The sequence below is a fragment of the Lissotriton vulgaris genome, chromosome 2_2, assembly GCF_964263255.1.
Source record: "Lissotriton vulgaris chromosome 2_2, aLisVul1.2, whole genome shotgun sequence".
Taxonomy (NCBI): Eukaryota; Metazoa; Chordata; class Amphibia; order Caudata; family Salamandridae; genus Lissotriton; species Lissotriton vulgaris.
This window is the reverse complement of record NC_141688.1, coordinates 228,200,939-228,227,501: the sequence shown is the minus strand read 5'-3', so window position 1 is coordinate 228,227,501 and position 26,563 is coordinate 228,200,939.

The window sequence follows — 26,563 nt, the reverse complement described above, 5'->3', positions numbered from 1 at the left end:
GCATCCACTCTCCCTAATCTTGCAAGAAAATGTCAATTAACTTGTTGAAATAATGCATTCACGCCTAACCTGAAACTAAATTTAAATTAACTTCTTTGCAGTAACACACTCACATTTTTCATAAAACAAACCCATTTTTTTTTTCAGGAATCAACTCTCTGGAACCTAAAATGAATAAAAAAAAAACATCTTTCTAGGCATCCACTCTCCCTAATTGTGCAAGAACATTTCAATTAACATGTTGAAATACTGCAATCACCCTTATCCTGAAACTAAATTTAAATAAACTTTTTTGCAGTAACAAACACATTTTTCATAAAACAAACACATTTTTATTCAGGAATCCACTCTCTGAATCCTTCTACTCATTTTTTAAAAATTTCTTTCTAGGCATCCACTCTCCCTAATCTTGCAAGAAAATTTGAATTAACTTGTTGAAATATTTCATCACCCTTATCCAAAAACGAAATTTAAATCAACTTTTTTGCAATAACACACTCACATTTTTCATAAAACAAACCCATTTTTTTCAGGAATCAACTGTATGGAACCTAAAATGAATTTGTAAAAAACATCTTTCTAGGCATCCACTCTCCCTAATCTTGCAAGAAAATTTCAATTAACTTGTTGAAATGATGCATTCACGCCTATCCTGAAACGAAATTTAAAAATCAACTTTTTTGCAGTAACACACTCACATTTTTCATAAAACAAACACATTTTTTTCAGGAATCCACTCTCTGAAACCTTCTACTCATTTTTTTTAAATTTCTTTCTAGGCATCCACTCTTCCTAATCTTGCAAGAAAATTTCAATTAACTTGTTGAAATGATGCATTCACGCCTATCCTGAAACAAAATTTAAATCAACTTTTTTGCAGTAACACACTCACATTTTTCATAAAACAAACACATTTTTTTTTCAGGAGTCCACTCTCTGGAACCTAAAACTAATTTTTAAAAAACATATTTCTAGGCATCCACTCTCCCTAATCTTGCAAGAACATTTTAATTAACTTGTTGAAATATTGCAATCACCCTTATCCAAAAACGAAATTTAAATCAAATTTTTTGCAGTAACACACTCACATTTTTCATAAAACAAACTAAATTTTTTTTCAGGAATCTACTCTCTGAAACCTAAAACTAGGTTTAAATAAAGTTCTTTCGAGGCATCCACTCTCCCTAATCTTGCAAGAGAATTTCAAATAACTTGTTGAAATGATGCATTCACGCCTAACCTGAAACTAAATTTAAAACAACTTTTTTGCAGTAACACACTCACATTTTTCATAAAACAAACACATTTTTTTCAGGAATCTACTCTCTGAAACCTACTACTCATTTTTTTTAAATTTCTTTCTAGGCATCCCTCTCCCTAATCTTGCAAGAAAATGTCAATTAACTTGTTGAAATAATGCATTCACGCCTAACCTGAAACTAAATTTAAATTAACTTTTTTGCAGTAACACACTCACATTTTTCATAAAACAAACACATTTTTTTCAGGAATCTACTCTCTGAAACCGACTACTCATTTTTTTTAAATTTCTTTCTAGGCATCCCTCTCCCTAATCTTGCAAGAAAATGTCAATTAACTTGTTGAAATAATGCCTAACCTGAAACTAAATTTAAATTAACTTTTTTGCAGTAACACACTCACAAATTTCATAAAACAAGCAATTATTTTTTCAGGAATCCACTCACTGGAACCTAAAACTAAGTTTTTAAAAAACATCTTTCTAGGCATCCACTCTCCCTAATTTTGCAAGAAAATTTCAATTAACTTGTTGAAATACTGCAATCACCCTTATCCTGAAACTAAATTTAAATCAACTTTTTTGCAGTAACACAAACACATTTTTTATAAAATGAACAGATCTTTTTTTCAGGAATAAACTCTCTGAAACCTAAAACTAATTTTAAATAAACTTCTTTCTAGGCATCCACTCTCCCTAATCTTGCAAGAAAATGTCAATTAACTTGTTGAAATAATGCATTCATGCCTAACCTGAAACTAAATTTAAATTAACTTTTTTGCAGTAACACACTCACATTTTTCATAAAACAAATACATTTTTTTTCAGGAATCTACTCTCTGAAACCTACTACTCATTTTTTTTAAATTTCTTTCTAGGCATCCCTCTCCCTAATCTTGCAAGAAAATGTCAATTAATTTGTTGAAATCATGCATTCACGCCGAACCTGAAACTAAATTTAAATTAACTTTTTTGCAGTAACACACTCACATTTTTCATAAAACAAGCAATTATTTTTTCAGGAATCCACTCACTGGAACCTAAAACTAATTTTTAAAAAACATCTTTCTAGGCATCCACTCTCCCTAATTTTGCAAGAAAATTTCAATTAACTTGTTGAAATACTGCAATCACCCTTATCCTGAAACTAAATTTAAATCAACTTTTTTGCAGTAACACAAACACATTTTTTATAAAATGAACAGATTTTTTTTCAGGAATAAACTCTCTGAAACCTAAAACTAATTTTAAATAAACTTCTTTCTAGGCATCCACTCTCCCTAATCTTGCAAGAAAATTTCAAATAACTTGTTGAAATGATGCATTCACGCCTATCCTGAAACTAAATTTAAAACAACTTTTTTGCAGTAACACACTCACATTTTTCATAAAACAAACCCATTTTTTTTTCAGGAATCAACTCTCTGGAACCTAAAATGAATTAAAAAAAACATCTTTCTAGGCATCCACTCTCCCTAATTGTGCAAGAACATTTCAATTAACATGTTGAAATACTGCAATCACCCTTATCCTGAAACTAAATTTAAATAAACTTTTTTGCAGTAACAAACACATTATTCATAAAACGAAAACACTTTTTTTTCAGGAATCCACTCTCTGAAACCTTCTACTCATTTTTTTAAAATTTCTTTCTAGGCATCCACTTTCCCTAATCTTGCAAGAAAATTTCAATTAACTTGTTGAAATAATGCATTTACTCCTATCCTGAAACGAAATTTAAATCAACTTCTTTGCAGTAACACACTCACATTTTTCATAAAACAGACACATTTTTTTCAGGAATCCACTCTCTGAAACCTTTTACTCATTTTTTTTAATTTCTTTCTAGGCATCCACTCTCCCTAATCTTGCAAGAAAATTTCAATTAACTTGTTGAAATAATGCATTCACTCCTATCCTGAAACGAAATTTAAATCAACTTTTTTGCAGTAACACACTCACAGTTTTCATAAAACGAACACACTTTTTTCAGGAATCCACTCTATGAAACCTTCGACTAAGTTTTTAAAAATGTCTTTCTAGGAATCCACTCTCCCTACTCTTGCAAGAAAATTTCAATTAACTTGTTGAAATATTGCAATCACCCTTATCCAAAAACGAAATTTGAAAAACAACTTTTTTGCAGTAACACACTCACATTTTTCAAAAAACAAACCCATTTTTTTTTCAGGAATCAACTCTCTGGAACCTAAAATGATTTTTTAAAAAACATCTTTTTAGGCATCCACTCTCCCTAATCGTGCAAGATCATTTCAATTAACTTATTGAAATACAGCAATCACCCTTATCCTGAAACTAAATTTAAATCAACTTTTTTGCAGTAACACAAACACATTTTTAATAAAATGAACACATTTTTTTTCAGGAATAAACTCCCTGAAATCTAAAACTAATTTTAAATAAACTTCTTTCTAGGCATCCACTCTCCATAATCTTGCAAGAAAATGACAATTAACTTGTTGAAATGATGCATTCACGACTATCCTGAAACGAAATTTAAAAATCAACTTTTTTGCAGTAACACACTCACATTTTTCATAAAACAAACACATTTTTTTCAGGAATCCACCCTCTGAAACCTTCTACTCATTTTTTTAAAATTTCTTTCTAGGCATCCACTCTCCCTAATCTTGCAAGAAAATGTCAATTAACTTGTTGAAATGATGCATTCACGCCTATCCTGAAACTAAATTTAAATCAACTTTTTTGCAGTAACACACTCACATTTTTCATAAAACGGACACACTTTTTTCAGGAATCCACTCTATGAAACCTACGTTTAAGTTTTTAAAAAATGTCTTTCAAGGCATCCACTCTCCCTAATCTTGCAAGAAAATTTCAATTAACTTGTTGAAATGATGCATTCACGCCTATCCTGAAACGAAATTTAAATCAACTTTTTTGCAGTAACACACTCACATTTTTCATAAAACAAACAATTTTTTTTTTCAGGAGTCCACTCTCTGGAACCTAAAACTAATTTTTAAAAAACATATTTCTAGGCATCCACTCTACCTAATCTTGCAAGAAAATTTTAATTAACTTGTTGAAATATTGCAATCACCCTTACCCAAAAACGAAATTTAAATCAAATTTTTTGCACTAACACACTCACATTTTTCATAAAACAAACTAATTTTTTTTCAGGAATCTACTCTCTGAAACCTAAAACTAGGTTTAAATAAAGTTCTTTCTAGGCATCCACTCTGCCTAATCTTGCAAGAAAATTTCAAATAACTTGTTGAAATGATGCATTCACGCCTATCCTGAAACTAAATTTAAAACAACTTTTTTGCAGTAACACACTCACATTTTTCATAAAACAAACCCGTTTTTTTTTTTAGGAATCAACTCTCTGGAACCTAAAATGAATTTAAAAAAACATCTTTCTAGGCATCCACTCTCCCTAATTGTGCAAGAACATTTCAATTAACATGTTGAAATACTGCAATCACCCTTATCCTGAAACTAAATTTAAATAAACTTTTTTGCAGTAACACACACACAATATTCATAAAACGAAAACACTTTTTTTTCAGGAATCCACTCTCTGAAACCTTGTACTCATTTTTTTTTAATTTCTTTCTAGGCATCCACTCTCCCTAATCTTGCAAGAAAATTTCAATTAACTTGTTGAAGTATTGCAATCACTCTTATCCAAAAACGAAATTTAAAACAACTTTTTTGCAGTAACACACTCACTTTTTTCATAAAACAAACCCATTTTTTTCAGGAATCAACTCTCTGGAACCTAAAATGAATTTTTAAAAAACATCTTTCTAGGCATCCACTCTCCCTAATCGTGCAAGAACATTTCAGTTGACTTGTTGAAATACTGCAATCACCCTTATCCTGAAACTAAATTTAAATCAACTTTTTTGCAGTAACACACACACATTTTTCATAAAATTAACAGATTTTTTTAGGAATACACTCTCTGAAACTTAAAACTAATTTTAAATAAACTTCTTTCTAGGCATCCACCCTCCCTAATCTTGCAAGAAAATGTCAATTAACTTGTTGAAATAATGCATTCACGCCTAACCTGAAACTAAATTTAAATTAACTTTTTTGCAGTAACACACTCACATTTTTCATAAAACAAACACATTTTTTTTCAGGAATCTACTCTCTGAAACCTACTACTCATTTTTTTAAAATTTCTTTCTAGGCATCCCTCTCCCTAATCTGGCAAGAACATGTCAATTAACTTGTTGAAATAATGCATTCACGCTGAACCTGAAACTAAATTTAAATTAACTTTTTTGCAGTAACACACTCACATTTTTCATAAAACAAGCAATTATTTTTTCAGGAATCCACTCACTGGAACCTAAAACTAATTTTTAAAAAACATCTTTCTAGGCATCCACTCTCCCTAATTTTGCAAGAAAATTTCAATTAACTTGTTGAAATACTGCAATCACCCTTATCCTGAAACTAAATTTAAATCAACTTTTTGCAGTAACACAAACACATTTTTTATAAAATGAACAGATTTTTTTTCAGGAATAAACTCTCTGAAACCTAAAACTAATTTTAAATAAACTTCTTTCTAGGCATCCACTCTCCCTAATCTTGCAAGAAAATTTCAAATAACTTGTTGAAATGATGCATTCACGCCTATCCTGAAACTAAATTTAAAACAACTTTTTTGCAGTAACACACTCACATTTTTCATAAAACAAACCCATTTTTTTTTCAGGAATCAACTCTCTGGAACCTAAAATGAATTAAAAAAAACATCTTTCTAGGCATCCACTCTCCCTAATTGTGCAAGAACATTTCAATTAACATGTTGAAATACTGCAATCACCCTTATCCTGAAACTAAATTTAAATAAACTTTTTTGCAGTAACACACACACATTATTCATAAAACGAAAACACTTTTTTTTCAGGAATCCACTCTCTGAAACCTTCTACTCATTTTTTTAAAATTTCTTTCTAGGCATCCACTTTCCCTAATCTTGCAAGAAAATTTCAATTAACTTGTTGAAATGATGCATTCACTCCTATCCTGAAACGAAATTTAAATCAACTTTTTTGCAGTAACACACTCACATTTTTCATAAAACAGACACATTTTTTTCAGGAATCCACTCTCTGAAACCTTTTACTCATTTTTTTTTAATTTCTTTCTAGGCATCCACTCTCCCTAATCTTGCAAGAAAATTTCAATTAACTTGTTGAAGTATTGCAATCACTCTTATCCAAAAACGAAATTTAAAACAACTTTTTTGCAGTAACACACTCACATTTTTCATAAAACAAACCCATTTTTTTCAGGAATCAACTCTCTGGAACCTAAAATGAATTTTTAAAAAACATCTTTCTAGGCATCCACTCTCCCTAATCGTGCAAGCACATTTCAATTAACTTGTTGAAATACTGCAATCACCCTTATCCTGAAACTAAATTTAAATCAACTTTTTTGCAGTAACACACACACATTTTTCATAAAATTAACAGAGTTTTTTTAGGAATACACTCTCTGAACTTAAAACTAATTTTAAATAAACTTCTTTCTAGGCATCCACTCTCCCTAATCTTGCAAGAAAATGTCAATTAACTTGTTGAAATAATGCATTCACGCCTAACCTGAAACTAAATTTAAATTAACTTCTTTGCAGTAACACACTCACATTTTTCATAAAACAAACCCATTTTTTTTTTCAGGAATCAACTCTCTGGAACCTAAAATGAATAAAAAAAAACATCTTTCTAGGCATCCACTCTCCCTAATTGTGCAAGAACATTTCAATTAACATGTTGAAATACTGCAATCACCCTTATCCTGAAACTAAATTTAAATAAACTTTTTTGCAGTAACAAACACATTTTTCATAAAACAAACACATTTTTATTCAGGAATCCACTCTCTGAATCCTTCTACTCATTTTTTAAAAATTTCTTTCTAGGCATCCACTCTCCCTAATCTTGCAAGAAAATTTGAATTAACTTGTTGAAATATTTCATCACCCTTATCCAAAAACGAAATTTAAATCAACTTTTTTGCAATAACACACTCACATTTTTCATAAAACAAACCCATTTTTTTCAGGAATCAACTGTATGGAACCTAAAATGAATTTGTAAAAAACATCTTTCTAGGCATCCACTCTCCCTAATCTTGCAAGAAAATTTCAATTAACTTGTTGAAATGATGCATTCACGCCTATCCTGAAACGAAATTTAAAAATCAACTTTTTTGCAGTAACACACTCACATTTTTCATAAAACAAACACATTTTTTTCAGGAATCCACTCTCTGAAACCTTCTACTCATTTTTTTTAAATTTCTTTCTAGGCATCCACTCTTCCTAATCTTGCAAGAAAATTTCAATTAACTTGTTGAAATGATGCATTCACGCCTATCCTGAAACAAAATTTAAATCAACTTTTTTGCAGTAACACACTCACATTTTTCATAAAACAAACACATTTTTTTTTCAGGAGTCCACTCTCTGGAACCTAAAACTAATTTTTAAAAAACATATTTCTAGGCATCCACTCTCCCTAATCTTGCAAGAACATTTTAATTACCTTGTTGAAATATTGCAATCACCCTTATCCAAAAACGAAATTTAAATCAAATTTTTTGCACTAACACACTCACATTTTTCATAAAACAAACTAAATTTTTTTTCAGGAATCTACTCTCTGAAACCTAAAACTAGGTTTAAATAAAGTTCTTTCGAGGCATCCACTCTCCCTAATCTTGCAAGAGAATTTCAAATAACTTGTTGAAATGATGCATTCACGCCTAACCTGAAACTAAATTTAAAACAACTTTTTTGCAGTAACACACTCACATTTTTCATAAAACAAACACATTTTTTTCAGGAATCTACTCTCTGAAACCTACTACTCATTTTTTTTAAATTTCTTTCTAGGCATCCCTCTCCCTAATCTTGCAAGAAAATGTCAATTAACTTGTTGAAATAATGCATTCACGCCTAACCTGAAACTAAATTTAAATTAACTTTTTTGCAGTAACACACTCACATTTTTCATAAAACAAACACATTTTTTTCAGGAATCTACTCTCTGAAACCGACTACTCATTTTTTTTAAATTTCTTTGTAGGCATCCCTCTCCCTAATCTTGCAAGAAAATGTCAATTAACTTGTTGAAATAATGCCTAACCTGAAACTAAATTTAAATTAACTTTTTTGCAGTAACACACTCACAAATTTCATAAAACAAGCAATTATTTTTTCAGGAATCCACTCACTGGAACCTAAAACTAAGTTTTTAAAAAACATCTTTCTAGGCATCCACTCTCCCTAATTTTGCAAGAAAATTTCAATTAACTTGTTGAAATACTGCAATCACCCTTATCCTGAAACTAAATTTAAATCAACTTTTTTGCAGTAACACAAACACATTTTTTATAAAATGAACAGATCTTTTTTTCAGGAATAAACTCTCTGAAACCTAAAACTAATTTTAAATAAACTTCTTTCTAGGCATCCACTCTCCCTAATCTTGCAAGAAAATGTCAATTAACTTGTTGAAATAATGCATTCATGCCTAACCTGAAACTAAATTTAAATTAACTTTTTTGCAGTAACACACTCACATTTTTCATAAAACAAATACATTTTTTTTCAGGAATCTACTCTCTGAAACCTACTACTCATTTTTTTTAAATTTCTTTCTAGGCATCCCTCTCCCTAATCTTGCAAGAAAATGTCAATTAATTTGTTGAAATCATGCATTCACGCCGAACCTGAAACTAAATTTAAATTAACTTTTTTGCAGTAACACACTCACATTTTTCATAAAACAAGCAATTATTTTTTCAGGAATCCACTCACTGGAACCTAAAACTAATTTTTAAAAAACATCTTTCTAGGCATCCACTCTCCCTAATTTTGCAAGAAAATTTCAATTAACTTGTTGAAATACTGCAATCACCCTTATCCTGAAACTAAATTTAAATCAACTTTTTTGCAGTAACACAAACACATTTTTTATAAAATGAACAGATTTTTTTTCAGGAATAAACTCTCTGAAACCTAAAACTAATTTTAAATAAACTTCTTTCTAGGCATCCACTCTCCCTAATCTTGCAAGAAAATTTCAAATAACTTGTTGAAATGATGCATTCACGCCTATCCTGAAACTAAATTTAAAACAACTTTTTTGCAGTAACACACTCACATTTTTCATAAAACAAACCCATTTTTTTTTCAGGAATCAACTCTCTGGAACCTAAAATGAATTAAAAAAAACATCTTTCTAGGCATCCACTCTCCCTAATTGTGCAAGAACATTTCAATTAACATGTTGAAATACTGCAATCACCCTTATCCTGAAACTAAATTTAAATAAACTTTTTTGCAGTAACAAACACATTATTCATAAAACGAAAACACTTTTTTTTCAGGAATCCACTCTCTGAAACCTTCTACTCATTTTTTTAAAATTTCTTTCTAGGCATCCACTTTCCCTAATCTTGCAAGAAAATTTCAATTAACTTGTTGAAATAATGCATTCACTCCTATCCTGAAACGAAATTTAAATCAACTTCTTTGCAGTAACACACTCACATTTTTCATAAAACAGACACATTTTTTTCAGGAATCCACTCTCTGAAACCTTTTACTCATTTTTTTTAATTTCTTTCTAGGCATCCACTCTCCCTAATCTTGCAAGAAAATTTCAATTAACTTGTTGAAGTATTGCAATCACTCTTATCCAAAAACAAAATTTAAAACAACTTTTTTGCAGTAACACACTCACATTTTTCATAAAACAAACCCATTTTTTTCAGGAATCAACTCTCTGGAACCTAAAATGAATTTTTAAAAAACATCTTTCTAGGCATCCACTCTCCCTAATCGTGCAAGAACATTTCAATTAACTTGTTGAAATACTGCAATCACCCTTATCCTGAAACTAAATTTAAATCAACTTTTTTGCAGTAACACACACACATTTTTCATAAAATTAACAGAGTTTTTTTAGGAATACACTCTCTGAAACTTAAAACTAATTTTAAATAAACTTCTTTCTAGGCATCCACTCTCCCTAATCTTGCAAGAAAATGTCAATTAACTTGTTGAAATAATGCATTCACGCCTAACCTGAAACTAAATTTAAATTAACTTTTTTGCAGTAACACACTCACATTTTTCATAAAACAAACACATTTTTTTTCAGGAATCTACTCTCTGAAACCTACTACTCATTTTTTTTAAATTTCTTTCTAGGCATCCCTCTCCCTAATCTTGCAAGAAAATGTCAATTAACTTGTTGAAATAATGCATTCACGCCTAACCTGAAACTAAATTTAAATTAACTTTTTTGCAGTAACACACTCACATTTTTCATAAAACAAGCAATAATTTTTTCAGGAATCCACTCACTGGAACCTAAAACTAATTTTTAAAAAACATCTTTCTAGGCATCCACTCTCCCTAATTTTGCAAGAAAATTTCAATTAACTTGTTGAAATACTGCAATCACCCTTATCCTGAAACTAAATTTAAATCAACTTTTTTGCAGTAACACAAACACATTTTTCTATAAAATGAACAGATTTTTTTTTCAGGAATAAACTCTTTGAAACCTAAAACTAATTTTAAATAAACTTCTTTCTAGGCATCCACTCTCCCTAATCTTGCAAGAAAATGACAATTAACTTGTTGAAATAATGCATTCACACCTATCCTGTAACTAAATTTAAATCAACTATTTTGCAGTAACAAACTCACATTTTTCATAAAACAAACACATTTTTTTCAGGAATCCACTCTCTGAAACCTTCTACTAATTTTTTTTAAATTTCTTTCTAGGTATCCACTCTCCCTAATCTTGCAAGAAAATTTCAATTAACTTGTTGAAATGATGCATTCACGCCTATCCTGAAACTAAATTTAAATCAACTTTTTTGCAGTAACACACTCACATTTTTCATAAAACAAACACATTTTTTTTTCAGGAGTCCACTCTCTGGAACCTAAAACTAATTTTTAAAAAACATATTTCTAGGCATCCACTCTCCCTAATCTTGCAAGAAAATTTTAATTAACTTGTTGAAATATTGCAATCACCCTTATCCAAAAACGAAATTTAAAGCAAATTTTTTGCACTAACACACTCACATTTTTCATAAAACAAACTAATTTTTTTTCAGGAATTTACTCTCTGAAACCTAAAACTAGGTTTAAATAAAGTTCTTTCGAGGCATCCACTCTCCCTAATCTTGCAAGAGAATTTCAAATAACTTGTTGAAATGATGCATTCACGCCTATCCTGAAACTAAATTTAAAACAACTTTTTTGCAGTAACACACTCACATTTTTCATAAAAAAATTTTTTTTTCAGGAATTCACTCTCTGAAACCTTCTACTAATTTTTTTTAAATGTCTTTCTAGGCATCCACTCTCTCTAATCTTGCAAGAAAATTTCAATTAACTTGTTGAAATGATGCATTCACGCCTATCCTGAAAGGAAATTTAAAAATCAACTTTTTTGCAGTAACAAACTCACATTTTTCATAAAACAAACACATTTTTTTCAGGAATCCACTCTCTGAAACCTTCTACTCATTTTTTAAAAATTTCTTTCTAGGTATCCACTCTCCCTAATCTTGCAAGAAAATTTCAATTAACTTGTTGAAATGATGCAATCACCCTTATCCAAAAACGAAATTTGAAAAACAACTTTTTTGCAGTAACACACTCACATTTTTCAAAAAACAAACCCATTTTTTATTCAGGAATCAACTCTCTGGAACCTAAAATGATTTTTTAAAAAACATCTTTTTAGGCATCCACTCTCCCTAATCGTGCAAGATCATTTCAATTAACTTATTGAAATACAGCAATCACCCTTATCCTGAAACTAAATTTAAATCAACTTTTTTGCAGTAACACAAACACATTTTTAATAAAATGAACACATTTTTTTTCAGGAATAAACTCCCTGAAATCTAAAACTAATTTTAAATAAACTTCTTTCTAGGCATCCACTCTCCATAATCTTGCAAGAAAATGACAATTAACTTGTTGAAATGATGCATTCACGACTATCCTGAAACGAAATTTAAAAATCAACTTTTTTGCAGTAACACACTCACATTTTTCATAAAACAAACACATTTTTTTCAGGAATCCACCCTCTGAAACCTTCTACTCATTTTTTTAAAATTTCTTTCTAGGCATCCACTCTCCCTAATCTTGCAAGAAAATGTCAATTAACTTGTTGAAATGATGCATTCACGCCTATCCTGAAACTAAATTTAAATCAACTTTTTTGCAGTAACACACTCACATTTTTCATAAAACGGACACACTTTTTTCAGGAATCCACTCTATGAAACCTACGTTTAAGTTTTTAAAAAATGTCTTTCAAGGCATCCACTCTCCCTAATCTTGCAAGAAAATTTCAATTAACTTGTTGAAATGATGCATTCACGCCTATCCTGAAACGAAATTTAAATCAACTTTTTTGCAGTAACACACTCACATTTTTCATAAAACAAACAATTTTTTTTTTCAGGAGTCCACTCTCTGGAACCTAAAACTAATTTTTAAAAAACATATTTCTAGGCATCCACTCTACCTAATCTTGCAAGAAAATTGTAATTAACTTGTTGAAATATTGCAATCACCCTTACCCAAAAACGAAATTTAAATCAAATTTTTTGCACTAACACACTCACATTTTTCATAAAACAAACTAATTTTTTTTCAGGAATCTACTCTCTGAAACCTAAAACTAGGTTTAAATAAAGTTCTTTCTAGGCATCCACTCTGCCTAATCTTGCAAGAAAATTTCAAATAACTTGTTGAAATGATGCATTCACGCCTATCCTGAAACTAAATTTAAAACAACTTTTTTGCAGTAACACACTCACATTTTTCATAAAACAAACCCGTTTTTTTTTTTAGGAATCAACTCTCTGGAACCTAAAATGAATTTAAAAAAACATCTTTCTAGGCATCCACTCTCCCTAATTGTGCAAGAACATTTCAATTAACATGTTGAAATACTGCAATCACCCTTATCCTGAAACTAAATTTAAATAAACTTTTTTGCAGTAACACACACACAATATTCATAAAACGAAAACACTTTTTTTTCAGGAATCCACTCTCTGAAACCTTGTACTCATTTTTTTTTAATTTCTTTCTAGGCATCCACTCTCCCTAATCTTGCAAGAAAATTTCAATTAACTTGTTGAAGTATTGCAATCACTCTTATCCAAAAACGAAATTTAAAACAACTTTTTTGCAGTAACACACTCACTTTTTTCATAAAACAAACCCATTTTTTTCAGGAATCAACTCTCTGGAACCTAAAATGAATTTTTAAAAAACATCTTTCTAGGCATCCACTCTCCCTAATCGTGCAAGAACATTTCAGTTGACTTGTTGAAATACTGCAATCACCCTTATCCTGAAACTAAATTTAAATCAACTTTTTTGCAGTAACACACACACATTTTTCATAAAATTAACAGATTTTTTTAGGAATACACTCTCTGAAACTTAAAACTAATTTTAAATAAACTTCTTTCTAGGCATCCACCCTCCCTAATCTTGCAAGAAAATGTCAATTAACTTGTTGAAATAATGCATTCACGCCTAACCTGAAACTAAATTTAAATTAACTTTTTTGCAGTAACACACTCACATTTTTCATAAAACAAACACATTTTTTTTCAGGAATCTACTCTCTGAAACCTACTACTCATTTTTTTTAAATTTCTTTCTAGGAATCCCTCTCCCTAATCTGGCAAGAACATGTCAATTAACTTGTTGAAATAATGCATTCACGCTGAACCTGAAACTAAATTTAAATTAACTTTTTTGCAGTAACACACTCACATTTTTCATAAAACAAGCAATTATTTTTTCAGGAATCCACTCACTGGAACCTAAAACTAATTTTTAAAAAACATCTTTCTAGGCATCCACTCTCCCTAATTTTGCAAGAAAATTTCAATTAACTTGTTGAAATACTGCAATCACCCTTATCCTGAAACTAAATTTAAATCAACTTTTTGCAGTAACACAAACACATTTTTTATAAAATGAACAGATTTTTTTTCAGGAATAAACTCTCTGAAACCTAAAACTAATTTTAAATAAACTTCTTTCTAGGCATCCACTCTCCCTAATCTTGCAAGAAAATTTCAAATAACTTGTTGAAATGATGCATTCACGCCTATCCTGAAACTAAATTTAAAACAACTTTTTTGCAGTAACACACTCACATTTTTCATAAAACAAACCCATTTTTTTTCAGGAATCAACTCTCTGGAACCTAAAATGAATTAAAAAAAACATCTTTCTAGGCATCCACTCTCCCTAATTGTGCAAGAACATTTCAATTAACATGTTGAAATACTGCAATCACCCTTATCCTGAAACTAAATTTAAATAAACTTTTTTGCAGTAACACACACACATTATTCATAAAACGAAAACACTTTTTTTTCAGGAATCCACTCTCTGAAACCTTCTACTCATTTTTTTAAAATTTCTTTCTAGGCATCCACTTTCCCTAATCTTGCAAGAAAATTTCAATTAACTTGTTGAAATGATGCATTCACTCCTATCCTGAAACGAAATTTAAATCAACTTTTTTGCAGTAACACACTCACATTTTTCATAAAACAGACACATTTTTTTCAGGAATCCACTCTCTGAAACCTTTTACTCATTTTTTTTTAATTTCTTTCTAGGCATCCACTCTCCCTAATCTTGCAAGAAAATTTCAATTAACTTGTTGAAGTATTGCAATCACTCTTATCCAAAAACGAAATTTAAAACAACTTTTTTGCAGTAACACACTCACATTTTTCATAAAACAAACCCATTTTTTTCAGGAATCAACTCTCTGGAACCTAAAATGAATTTTTAAAAAACATCTTTCTAGGCATCCACTCTCCCTAATCGTGCAAGCACATTTCAATTAACTTGTTGAAATACTGCAATCACCCTTATCCTGAAACTAAATTTAAATCAACTTTTTTGCAGTAACACACACACATTTTTCATAAAATTAAAAGAGTTTTTTTAGGAATACACTCTCTGAACTTAAAACTAATTTTAAATAAACTTTTTCTAGGCATCCACTCTCCCTAATCTTGCAAGAAAATGTCAATTAACTTGTTGAAATAATGCATTCACGCCTAACCTGAAACTAAATTTAAATTAACTTCTTTGCAGTAACACACTCACATTTTTCATAAAACAAACCCATTTTTTTTTTCAGGAATCAACTCTCTGGAACCTAAAATGAATAAAAAAAAAACATCTTTCTAGGCATCCACTCTCCCTAATTGTGCAAGAACATTTCAATTAACATGTTGAAATACTGCAATCACCCTTATCCTGAAACTAAATTTAAATAAACTTTTTTGCAGTAACAAACACATTTTTCATAAAACAAACACATTTTTATTCAGGAATCCACTCTCTGAATCCTTCTACTCATTTTTTAAAAATTTCTTTCTAGGCATCCACTCTCCCTAATCTTGCAAGAAAATTTGAATTAACTTGTTGAAATATTTCATCACCCTTATCCAAAAACGAAATTTAAATCAACTTTTTTGCAATAACACACTCACATTTTTCATAAAACAAACCCATTTTTTTCAGGAATCAACTGTATGGAACCTAAAATGAATTTGTAAAAAACATCTTTCTAGGCATCCACTCTCCCTAATCTTGCAAGAAAATTTCAATTAACTTGTTGAAATGATGCATTCACGCCTATCCTGAAACGAAATTTAAAAATCAACTTTTTTGCAGTAACACACTCACATTTTTCATAAAACAAACACATTTTTTTCAGGAATCCACTCTCTGAAACCTTCTACTCATTTTTTTTAAATTTCTTTCTAGGCATCCACTCTTCCTAATCTTGCAAGAAAATTTCAATTAACTTGTTGAAATGATGCATTCACGCCTATCCTGAAACAAAATTTAAATCAACTTTTTTGCAGTAACACACTCACATTTTTCATAAAACAAACACATTTTTTTTTCAGGAGTCCACTCTCTGGAACCTAAAACTAATTTTTAAAAAACATATTTCTAGGCATCCACTCTCCCTAATCTTGCAAGAACATTTTAATTAACTTGTTGAAATATTGCAATCACCCTTATCCAAAAACGAAATTTAAATCAAATTTTTTGCACTAACACACTCACATTTTTCATAAAACAAACTAAATTTTTTTTCAGGAATCTACTCTCTGAAACCTAAAACTAGGTTTAAATAAAGTTCTTTCGAGGCATCCACTCTCCCTAATCTTGCAAGAGAATTTCAAATAACTTGTTGAAATGATGCATTCACGCCTAACCTGAAACTAAATTTAAAACAACTTTTTTGCAGTAACACACTCACATTTTTCATAAAACAAACACATTTTTTTCAGGAATCTACTCTCTGAAACCTACTACTCATTTTTTTTAAATTTCTTTCTAGGCATCCCTCTCCCTAATCTTGCAAGAAAATGTCAATTAACTTGTTGAAATAATGCATTCACGCCTAACCTGAAACTAAATTTAAATTAACTTTTTTGCAGTAACACACTCACATTTTTCATAAAACAAACACATTTTTTTCAGGAATCTACTCTCTGAAACCTACTACTCATTTTTTTTAAATTTCTTTCTAGGCATCCCTCTCCCTAATCTTGCAAGAAAATGTCAATTAACTTGTTGAAATAATGCCTAACCTGAAACTAAATTTAAATTAACTTTTTTGCAGTAACACACTCACATTTTTCATAAAACAAGCAATTATTTTTTCAGGAATCCACTCACTGGAACCTAAAACTAAGTTTTTAAAAAACATCTTTCTAGGCATCCACTCTCCCTAATTTTGCAAGAAAATTTCAATTAACTTGTTGAAATACTGCAATCACCCTTATCCTGAAACTAAATTTAAATCAACTTTTTTGCAGTAACACAAACACATTTTTTATAAAATGAACAGATCTTTTTTTCAGGAATAAACTCTCTGAAACCTAAAACTAATTTTAAATAAACTTCTTTCTAGGCATCCACTCTCCCTAATCTTGCAAGAAAATGTCAATTAACTTGTTGAAATAATGCATTCATGCCTAACCTGAAACTAAATTTAAATTAACTTTTTTGCAGTAACACACTCACATTTTTCATAAAACAAATACATTTTTTTTCAGGAATCTACTCTCTGAAACCTACTACTCATTTTTTTTAAATTTCTTTCTAGGCATCCCTCTCCCTAATCTTGCAAGAAAATGTCAATTAATTTGTTGAAATCATGCATTCACGCCGAACCTGAAACTAAATTTAAATTAACTTTTTTGCAGTAACACACTCACATTTTTCATAAAACAAGCAATTATTTTTTCAGGAATCCACTCACTGGAACCTAAAACTAATTTTTAAAAAACATCTTTCTAGGCATCCACTCTCCCTAATTTTGCAAGAAAATTTCAATTAACTTGTTGAAATACTGCAATCACCCTTATCCTGAAACTAAATTTAAATCAACTTTTTTGCAGTAACACAAACACATTTTTTATAAAATGAACAGATTTTTTTTCAGGAATAAACTCTCTGAAACCTAAAACTAATTTTAAATAAACTTCTTTCTAGGCATCCACTCTCCCTAATCTTGCAAGAAAATTTCAAATAACTTGTTGAAATGATGCATTCACGCCTATCCTGAAACTAAATTTAAAACAACTTTTTTACAGTAACACACTCACATTTTTCATAAAACAAACCCATTTTTTTTTCAGGAATCAACTCTCTGGAACCTAAAATGAATTAAAAAAAACATCTTTCTAGGCATCCACTCTCCCTAATTGTGCAAGAACATTTCAATTAACATGTTGAAATACTGCAATCACCCTTATCCTGAAACTAAATTTAAATAAACTTTTTTGCAGTAACAAACACATTATTCATAAAACGAAAACACTTTTTTTTCAGGAATCCACTCTCTGAAACCTTCTACTCATTTTTTTTAAATTTCTTTCTAGGCATCCACTTTCCCTAATCTTGCAAGAAAATTTCAATTAACTTGTTGAAATAATGCATTCACTCCTATCCTGAAACGAAATTTAAATCAACTTCTTTGCAGTAACACACTCACATTTTTCATAAAACAGACACATTTTTTTCAGGAATCCACTCTCTGAAACCTTTTACTCATTTTTTTTAATTTCTTTCTAGGCATCCACTCTCCCTAATCTTGCAAGAAAATTTCAATTAACTTGTTGAAGTATTGCAATCACTCTTATCCAAAAACAAAATTTAAAACAACTTTTTTGCAGTAACACACTCACATTTTTCATAAAACAAACCCATTTTTTTCAGGAATCAACTCTCTGGAACCTAAAATGAATTTTTAAAAAACATCTTTCTAGGCATCCACTCTCCCTAATCGTGCAAGAACATTTCAATTAACTTGTTGAAATACTGCAATCACCCTTATCCTGAAACTAAATTTAAATCAACTTTTTTGCAGTAACACACACACATTTTTCATAAAATTAACAGAGTTTTTTTAGGAATACACTCTCTGAAACTTAAAACTAATTTTAAATAAACTTCTTTCTAGGCATCCACTCTCCCTAATCTTGCAAGAAAATGTCAATTAACTTGTTGAAATAATGCATTCACGCCTAACCTGAAACTAAATTTAAATTAACTTTTTTGCAGTAACACACTCACATTTTTCATAAAACAAACACATTTTTTTTCAGGAATCTACTCTCTGAAACCTACTACTCATTTTTTTTTAATTTCTTTCTAGGCATCCCTCTCCCTAATCTTGCAAGAAAATGTCAATTAACTTGTTGAAATAATGCATTCACGCCTAACCTGAAACTAAATTTAAATTAACTTTTTTGCAGTAACACACTCACATTTTTCATAAAACAAGCAATAATTTTTTCAGGAATCCACTCACTGGAACCTAAAACTAATTTTTAAAAAACATCTTTCTAGGCATCCACTCTCCCTAATTTTGCAAGAAAATTTCAATTAACTTGTTGAAATACTGCAATCACCCTTATCCTGAAACTAAATTTAAATCAACTTTTTTGCAGTAACACAAACACATTTTTCTATAAAATGAACAGATTTTTTTTCAGGAATAAACTCTCTGAAACCTAAAACTAATTTTAAATAAACTTCTTTCTAGGCATCCACTCTCCCTAATCTTGCAAGAAAATGACAATTAACTTGTTGAAATAATGCATTCACGCCTATCCTGTAACTAAATTTAAATCAACTATTTTGCAGTAACAAACTCACATTTTTCATAAAACAAACACATTTTTTTCAGGAATCCACTCTCTGAAACCTTCTACTCATTTTTTTTAAATTTCTTTCTAGGTATCCACTCTCCCTAATCTTGCAAGAAAATTTCAATTAACTTGTTGAAATGATGCATTCACGCCTATCCTGAAACTAAATTTAAATCAACTTTTTTGCAGTAACACACTCACATTTTTCATAAAACAAACACATTTTTTTTTCAGGAGTCCACTCTCTGGAACCTAAAACTAATTTTTAAAAAACATATTTCTAGGCATCCACTCTCCCTAATCTTGCAAGAAAATTTTAATTAACTTGTTGAAATATTGCAATCACCCTTATCCAAAAACGAAATTTAAAGCAAATTTTTTGCACTAACACACTCACATTTTTCATAAAACAAACTAATTTTTTTTCATGAATTTACTCTCTGAAACCTAAAACTAGGTTTAAATAAAGTTCTTTCGAGGCATCCACTCTCCCTAATCTTGCAAGAGAATTTCAAATAACTTGTTGAAATGATGCATTCACGCCTATCCTGAAACTAAATTTAAAACAACTTTTTTGCAGTAACACACTCACATTTTTCATAAAAAATTTTTTTTTTCAGGAATTCACTCTCTGAAACCTTCTACTAATTTTTTTTAAATGTCTTTCTAGGCATCCACTCTCTCTAATCTTGCAAGAAAATTTCAATTAACTTGTTGAAATGATGCATTCACGCCTATCCTGAAAGGAAATTTAAAAATCAACTTTTTTGCAGTAACAAACTCACATTTTTCATAAAACAAACACATTTTTTTCAGGAATCCACTCTCTGAAACCTTCTACTCATTTTTTTAAAATTTCTTTCTAGGTATCCACTCTCCCTAATCTTGCAAGAAAATTTCAATTAACTTGTTGAAATGATGCATTCACGCCTATCCTGAAACTAAATTTAAATCAACTTTTTTGCAGTAACACACTCACAGTTTTCATAAAACGAACACACTTTTTTTCAGGAATCCACTCTATGAAACCTTCGACTAAGTTTTTAAAAATGTCTTTCTAGGAATCCACTCTCCCTACTCTTGCAAGAAAATTTCAATTAACTTGTTGAAATATTGCAATCACCCTTATCCAAAAACGAAATTTGAAAAACAACTTTTTTGCAGTAACACACTCACATTTTTCAAAAAACAAACCCATTTTTTTTTCAGGAATCAACTCTCTGGAACCTAAAATGATTTTTTAAAAAACATCTTTTTAGGCATCCACTCTCCCTAATCGTGCAAGATCATTTCAATTAACTTATTGAAATACAGCAATCACCCTTATCCTGAAACTAAATTTAAATCAACTTTTTTGCAGTAACACAAACACATTTTTAATAAAATGAACACATTTTTTTTCAGGAATAAACTCCCTGAAATCTAAAACTAATTTTAAATAAACTTCTTTCTAGGCATCCACTCTCCATAATCTTGCAAGAAAATGACAATTAACTTGTTGAAATGATGCATTCACGACTATCCTGAAACGAAATTTAAAAATCAACTTTTTTGCAGTAACACACTCACATTTTTCATAAAACAAACACATTTTTTTCAGGAATCCACCCTCTGAAACCTTCTACTCATTTTTTTAAAATTTCTTTCTAGGCATCCACTCTCCCTAATCTTGCAAGAAAATGTCAATTAACTTGTTGAAATGATGCATTCACGCCTATCCTGAAACTAAATTTAAATCAACTTTTTTGCAGTAACACACTCACATTTTTCATAAAACGGACACACTTTTTTCAGGAATCCACTCTATGAAACCTATGTTTAAGTTTTTAAAAAATGTCTTTCAAGGCATCCACTCTCCCTAATCTTGCAAGAAAATGTCAATTAACTTGTTGAAATGATGCATTCACGCCTATCCTGAAACTAAATTTAAATCAACTTTTTTGCAGTAACAAACTCACATTTTTCATAAAACAAACACATTTTTTTCAGGAATCCACTCTCTGAAACCTTCTACTCATTTTTTTAAAATTTCTTTCTAGGTATCCACTCTCCCTAATCTTGCAAGAAAATTTCAATTAACTTGTTGAAATGATGCATTCACGCCTATCCTGAAACTAAATTTAAATCAACTTTTTTGCAGTAACACACTCACAGTTTTCATAAAACGAACACACTTTTTTTCAGGAATCCACTCTATGAAACCTTCGACTAAGTTTTTAAAAATGTCTTTCTAGGAATCCACTCTCCCTACTCTTGCAAGAAAATTTCAATTAACTTGTTGAAATATTGCAATCACCCTTATCCAAAAACGAAATTTGAAAAACAACTTTTTTGCAGTAACACACTCACATTTTTCAAAAAACAAACCCATTTTTTTTTCAGGAATCAACTCTCTGGAACCTAAAATGATTTTTTAAAAAACATCTTTTTAGGCATCCACTCTCCCTAATCGTGCAAGATCATTTCAATTAACTTATTGAAATACAGCAATCACCCTTATCCTGAAACTAAATTTAAATCAACTTTTTTGCAGTAACACAAACACATTTTTAATAAAATGAACACATTTTTTTTCAGGAATAAACTCCCTGAAATCTAAAACTAATTTTAAATAAACTTCTTTCTAGGCATCCACTCTCCATAATCTTGCAAGAAAATGACAATTAACTTGTTGAAATGATGCATTCACGACTATCCTGAAACGAAATTTAAAAATCAACTTTTTTGCAGTAACACACTCACATTTTTCATAAAACAAACACATTTTTTTCAGGAATCCACCCTCTGAAACCTTCTACTCATTTTTTTAAAATTTCTTTCTAGGCATCCACTCTCCCTAATCTTGCAAGAAAATGTCAATTAACTTGTTGAAATGATGCATTCACGCCTATCCTGAAACGAAATTTAAATCAACTTTTTTGCAGTAACACACTCACATTTTTCATAAAACAAACAATTTTTTTTTTTCAGGAGTCCACTCTCTGGAACCTAAAACGAATTTTTAAAAAACATATTTCTAGGCATCCACTCTACCTAATCTCGCAAGAAAATTTTAATTAACTTGTTGAAATATTGCAATCACCCTTACCCAAAAACGAAATTTAAATCAAATTTTTTGCACTAACACACTCACATTTTTCATGAAACAAACTAATTTTTTTTCAGGAATCTACTCTCTGAAACCTAAAACTAGGTTTAAATAAAGTTCTTTCTAGGCATCCACTCTGCCTAATCTTGCAAGAAAATTTCAAATAACTTGTTGAAATGATGCATTCACTCTTATCCAAAAACGAAATTTAAAACAACTTTTTTGCAGTAACACACTCACTTTTTTCATAAAACAAACCCATTTTTTTCAGGAATCAACTCTCTGGAACCTAAAATGAATTTTTAAAAAACATCTTTCTAGGCATCCACTCTCCCTAATCGTGCAAGAACATTTCAGTTGACTTGTTGAAATACTGCAATCACCCTTATCCTGAAACTAAATTTAAATCAACTTTTTTGCAGTAACACACACACATTTTTGATAAAATTAACAGATTTTTTTAGGAATACACTCTCTGAAACTTAAAACTAATTTTAAATAAACTTCTTTCTAGGCATCCACCCTCCCTAATCTTGCAAGAAAATGTCAATTAACTTGTTGAAATAATGCATTCACGCCTAACCTGAAACTAAATTTAAATCAACTTTTTTGCAGTAACACACACACATTTTTCATAAAATTAACAGAGTTTTTTTAGGAATACACTCTCTGAACTTAAAACTAATTTTAAATAAACTTCTTTCTAGGCATCCACTCTCCCTAATCTTGCAAGAAAATGTCAATTAACTTGTTGAAATAATGCATTCACGCCTAACCTGAAACTAAATTTAAATTAACTTCTTTGCAGTAACACACTCACATTTTTCATAAAACAAACCCATTTTTTTTCAGGAATCAACTCTCTGGAACCTAAAATGAATTAAAAAAAACATCTTTCTAGGCATCCACTCTCCCTAATTGTGCAAGAACATTTCAATTAACATGTTGAAATACTGCAATCACCCTTATCCTGAAACTAAATTTAAATAAACTTTTTTGCAGTAACAAACACATTTTTCATAAAACAAACACATTTTTATTATTCAGGAATCCACTCTCTGAATCCTTCTACTCATTTTTTAAAAATTTCTTTCTAGGCATCCACTCTCCCTAATCTTGCAAGAAAATTTGAATTAACTTGTTGAAATATTTCATCACCCTTATCCAAAAACGAAATTTAAATCAACTTTTTTGCAATAACACACTCACATTTTTCATAAAACAAACCCATTTTTTTCAGGAATCAACTGTATGGAACCTAAAATGAATTTGTAAAAAACATCTTTCTAGGCATCCACTCTCCCTAATCTTGCAAGAAAATTTCAATTAACTTGTTGAAATGATGCATTCACGCCTATCCTGAAACGAAATTTAAAAATCAACTTTTTTGCAGTAACACACTCACATTTTTCATAAAACAAACACATTTTTTTCAGGAATCCACTCTCTGAAACCTTCTACTCATTTTTTTTAAATTTCTTTCTAGGCATCCACTCTTCCTAATCTTGCAAGAAAATTTCAATTAACTTGTTGAAATGATGCATTCACGCCTATCCTGAAACAAAATTTAAATCAACTTTTTTGCAGTAACACACTCACATTTTTCATAAAACAAACACATTTTTTTTTCAGGAGTCCACTCTCTGGAACCTAAAACTAATTTTTAAAAAACATATTTCTAGGCATCCACTCTCCCTAATCTTGCAAGAACATTTTAATTAACTTGTTGAAATATTGCAATCACCCTTATCCAAAAACGAAATTTAAATCAAATTTTTTGCACTAACACACTCACATTTTTCATAAAACAAACTACATTTTTTTTCAGGAATCTACTCTCTGAAACCAAATAACTTGTTGAAATGATGCATTCACGCCTAACCTGAAACTAAATTTAAAACAACTTTTTTGCAGTAACACACTCACATTTTTCATAAAACAAACACATTTTTTTCAGGAATCTACTCTCTGAAACCTACTACTCATTTTTTTTAAATTTCTTTCTAGGCATCCCTCTCCCTAATCTTGCAAGAAAATGTCAATTAACTTGTTGAAATAATGCATTCACGCCTAACCTGAAACTAAATTTAAATTAACTTTTTTGCAGTAACACACTCACATTTTTCATAAAACAAACACATTTTTTTCAGGAATCTACTCTCTGAAACCTACTACTCATTTTTTTTTAAATTTCTTTCTAGGCATCCCTCTCCCTAATCTTGCAAGAAAATGTCAATTAACTTGTTGAAATAATGCCTAACCTGAAACTAAATTTAAATTAACTTTTTTGCAGTAACACACTCACATTTTTCATAAAACAAGCAATTATTTTTTCAGGAATCCACTCACTGGAATCTAAAACTAAGTTTTTAAAAAACATCTTTCTAGGCATCCACTCTCCCTAATTTTGCAAGAAAATTTCAATTAACTTGTTGAAATACTGCAATCACCCTTATCCTGAAACTAAATTTAAATCAACTTTTTTGCAGTAACACAAACACATTTTTTATAAAATGAACAGATCTTTTTTTCAGGAATAAACTCTCTGAAACCTAAAACTAATTTTAAATAAACTTCTTTCTAGGCATCCACTCTCCCTAATCTTGCAAGAAAATGTCAATTAATTTGTTGAAATTATGCATTCACGCCGAACCTGAAACTAAATTTAAATTAACTTTTTTGCAGTAACACACTCACATTTTTCATAAAACAAGCAATTATTTTTTCAGGAATCCACTCACTGGAACCTAAAACTAATTTTTAAAAAACATCTTTCTAGGCATCCACTCTCCCTAATTTTGCAAGAAAATTTCAATTAACTTGTTGAAATACTGCAATCACCCTTATCCTGAAACTAAATTTAAATCAACTTTTTTGCAGTAACACAAACACATTTTTTATAAAATGAACAGATCTTTTTTTCAGGAATAAACTCTCTGAAACCTAAAACTAATTTTAAATAAACTTCTTTCTAGGCATCCACTCTCCCTAGTCTTGCAAGAAAATGTCAATTAATTTGTTGAAATTATGCATTCACGCCGAACCTGAAACTAAATTTAAATTAACTTTTTTGCAGTAACACACTCACATTTTTCATAAAACAAGCAATTATTTTTTCAGGAATCCACTCACTGGAACCTAAAACTAATTTTTAAAAAACATATTTCTAGGCATCCACTCTCCCTAATTTTGCAAGAAAATTTCAATTAACTTGTTGAAATACTGCAATCACCCTTATCCTGAAACTAAATTTAAATCAACTTTTTTGCAGTAACACAAACACATTTTTTATAAAATGAACAGATTTTTTTTCAGGAATAAACTCTCTGAAACCTAAAACTAATTTTAAATAAACTTCTTTCTAGGCATCCACTCTCCCTAATCTTGCAAGAAAATTTCAAATAACTTGTTGAAATAATGCATTCACGCCTAACCTGAAACTAAATTTAAATTAACTTTTTTGCAGTAACACACTCACATTTTTCATAAAACAAACACATTTTTTTTCAGGAATCTACTCTCTGAAACCTACTACTCATTTTTTTTTAATTTCTTTCTAGGCATCCCTCTCCCTAATCTTGCAAGAAAATGTCAATTAACTTGTTGAAATAATGCATTCACGCCTAACCTGAAACTAAATTTAAATTAACTTTTTTGCAGTAACACACTCACATTTTTCATAAAACAAGCAATTATTTTTTCAGGAATCCACTCACTGGAACCTAAAACTAAGTTTTTAAAAAACATCTTTCTAGGCATCCACTCTCCCTAATTTTGCAAGAAAATTTCAATTAACTTGTTGAAATACTGCAATCACCCTTATCCTGAAACTAAATTTAAATCAACTTTTTTGCAGTAACACAAACACATTTTTTATAAAATGAACAGATCTTTTTTTCAGGAATAAACTCTCTGAAACC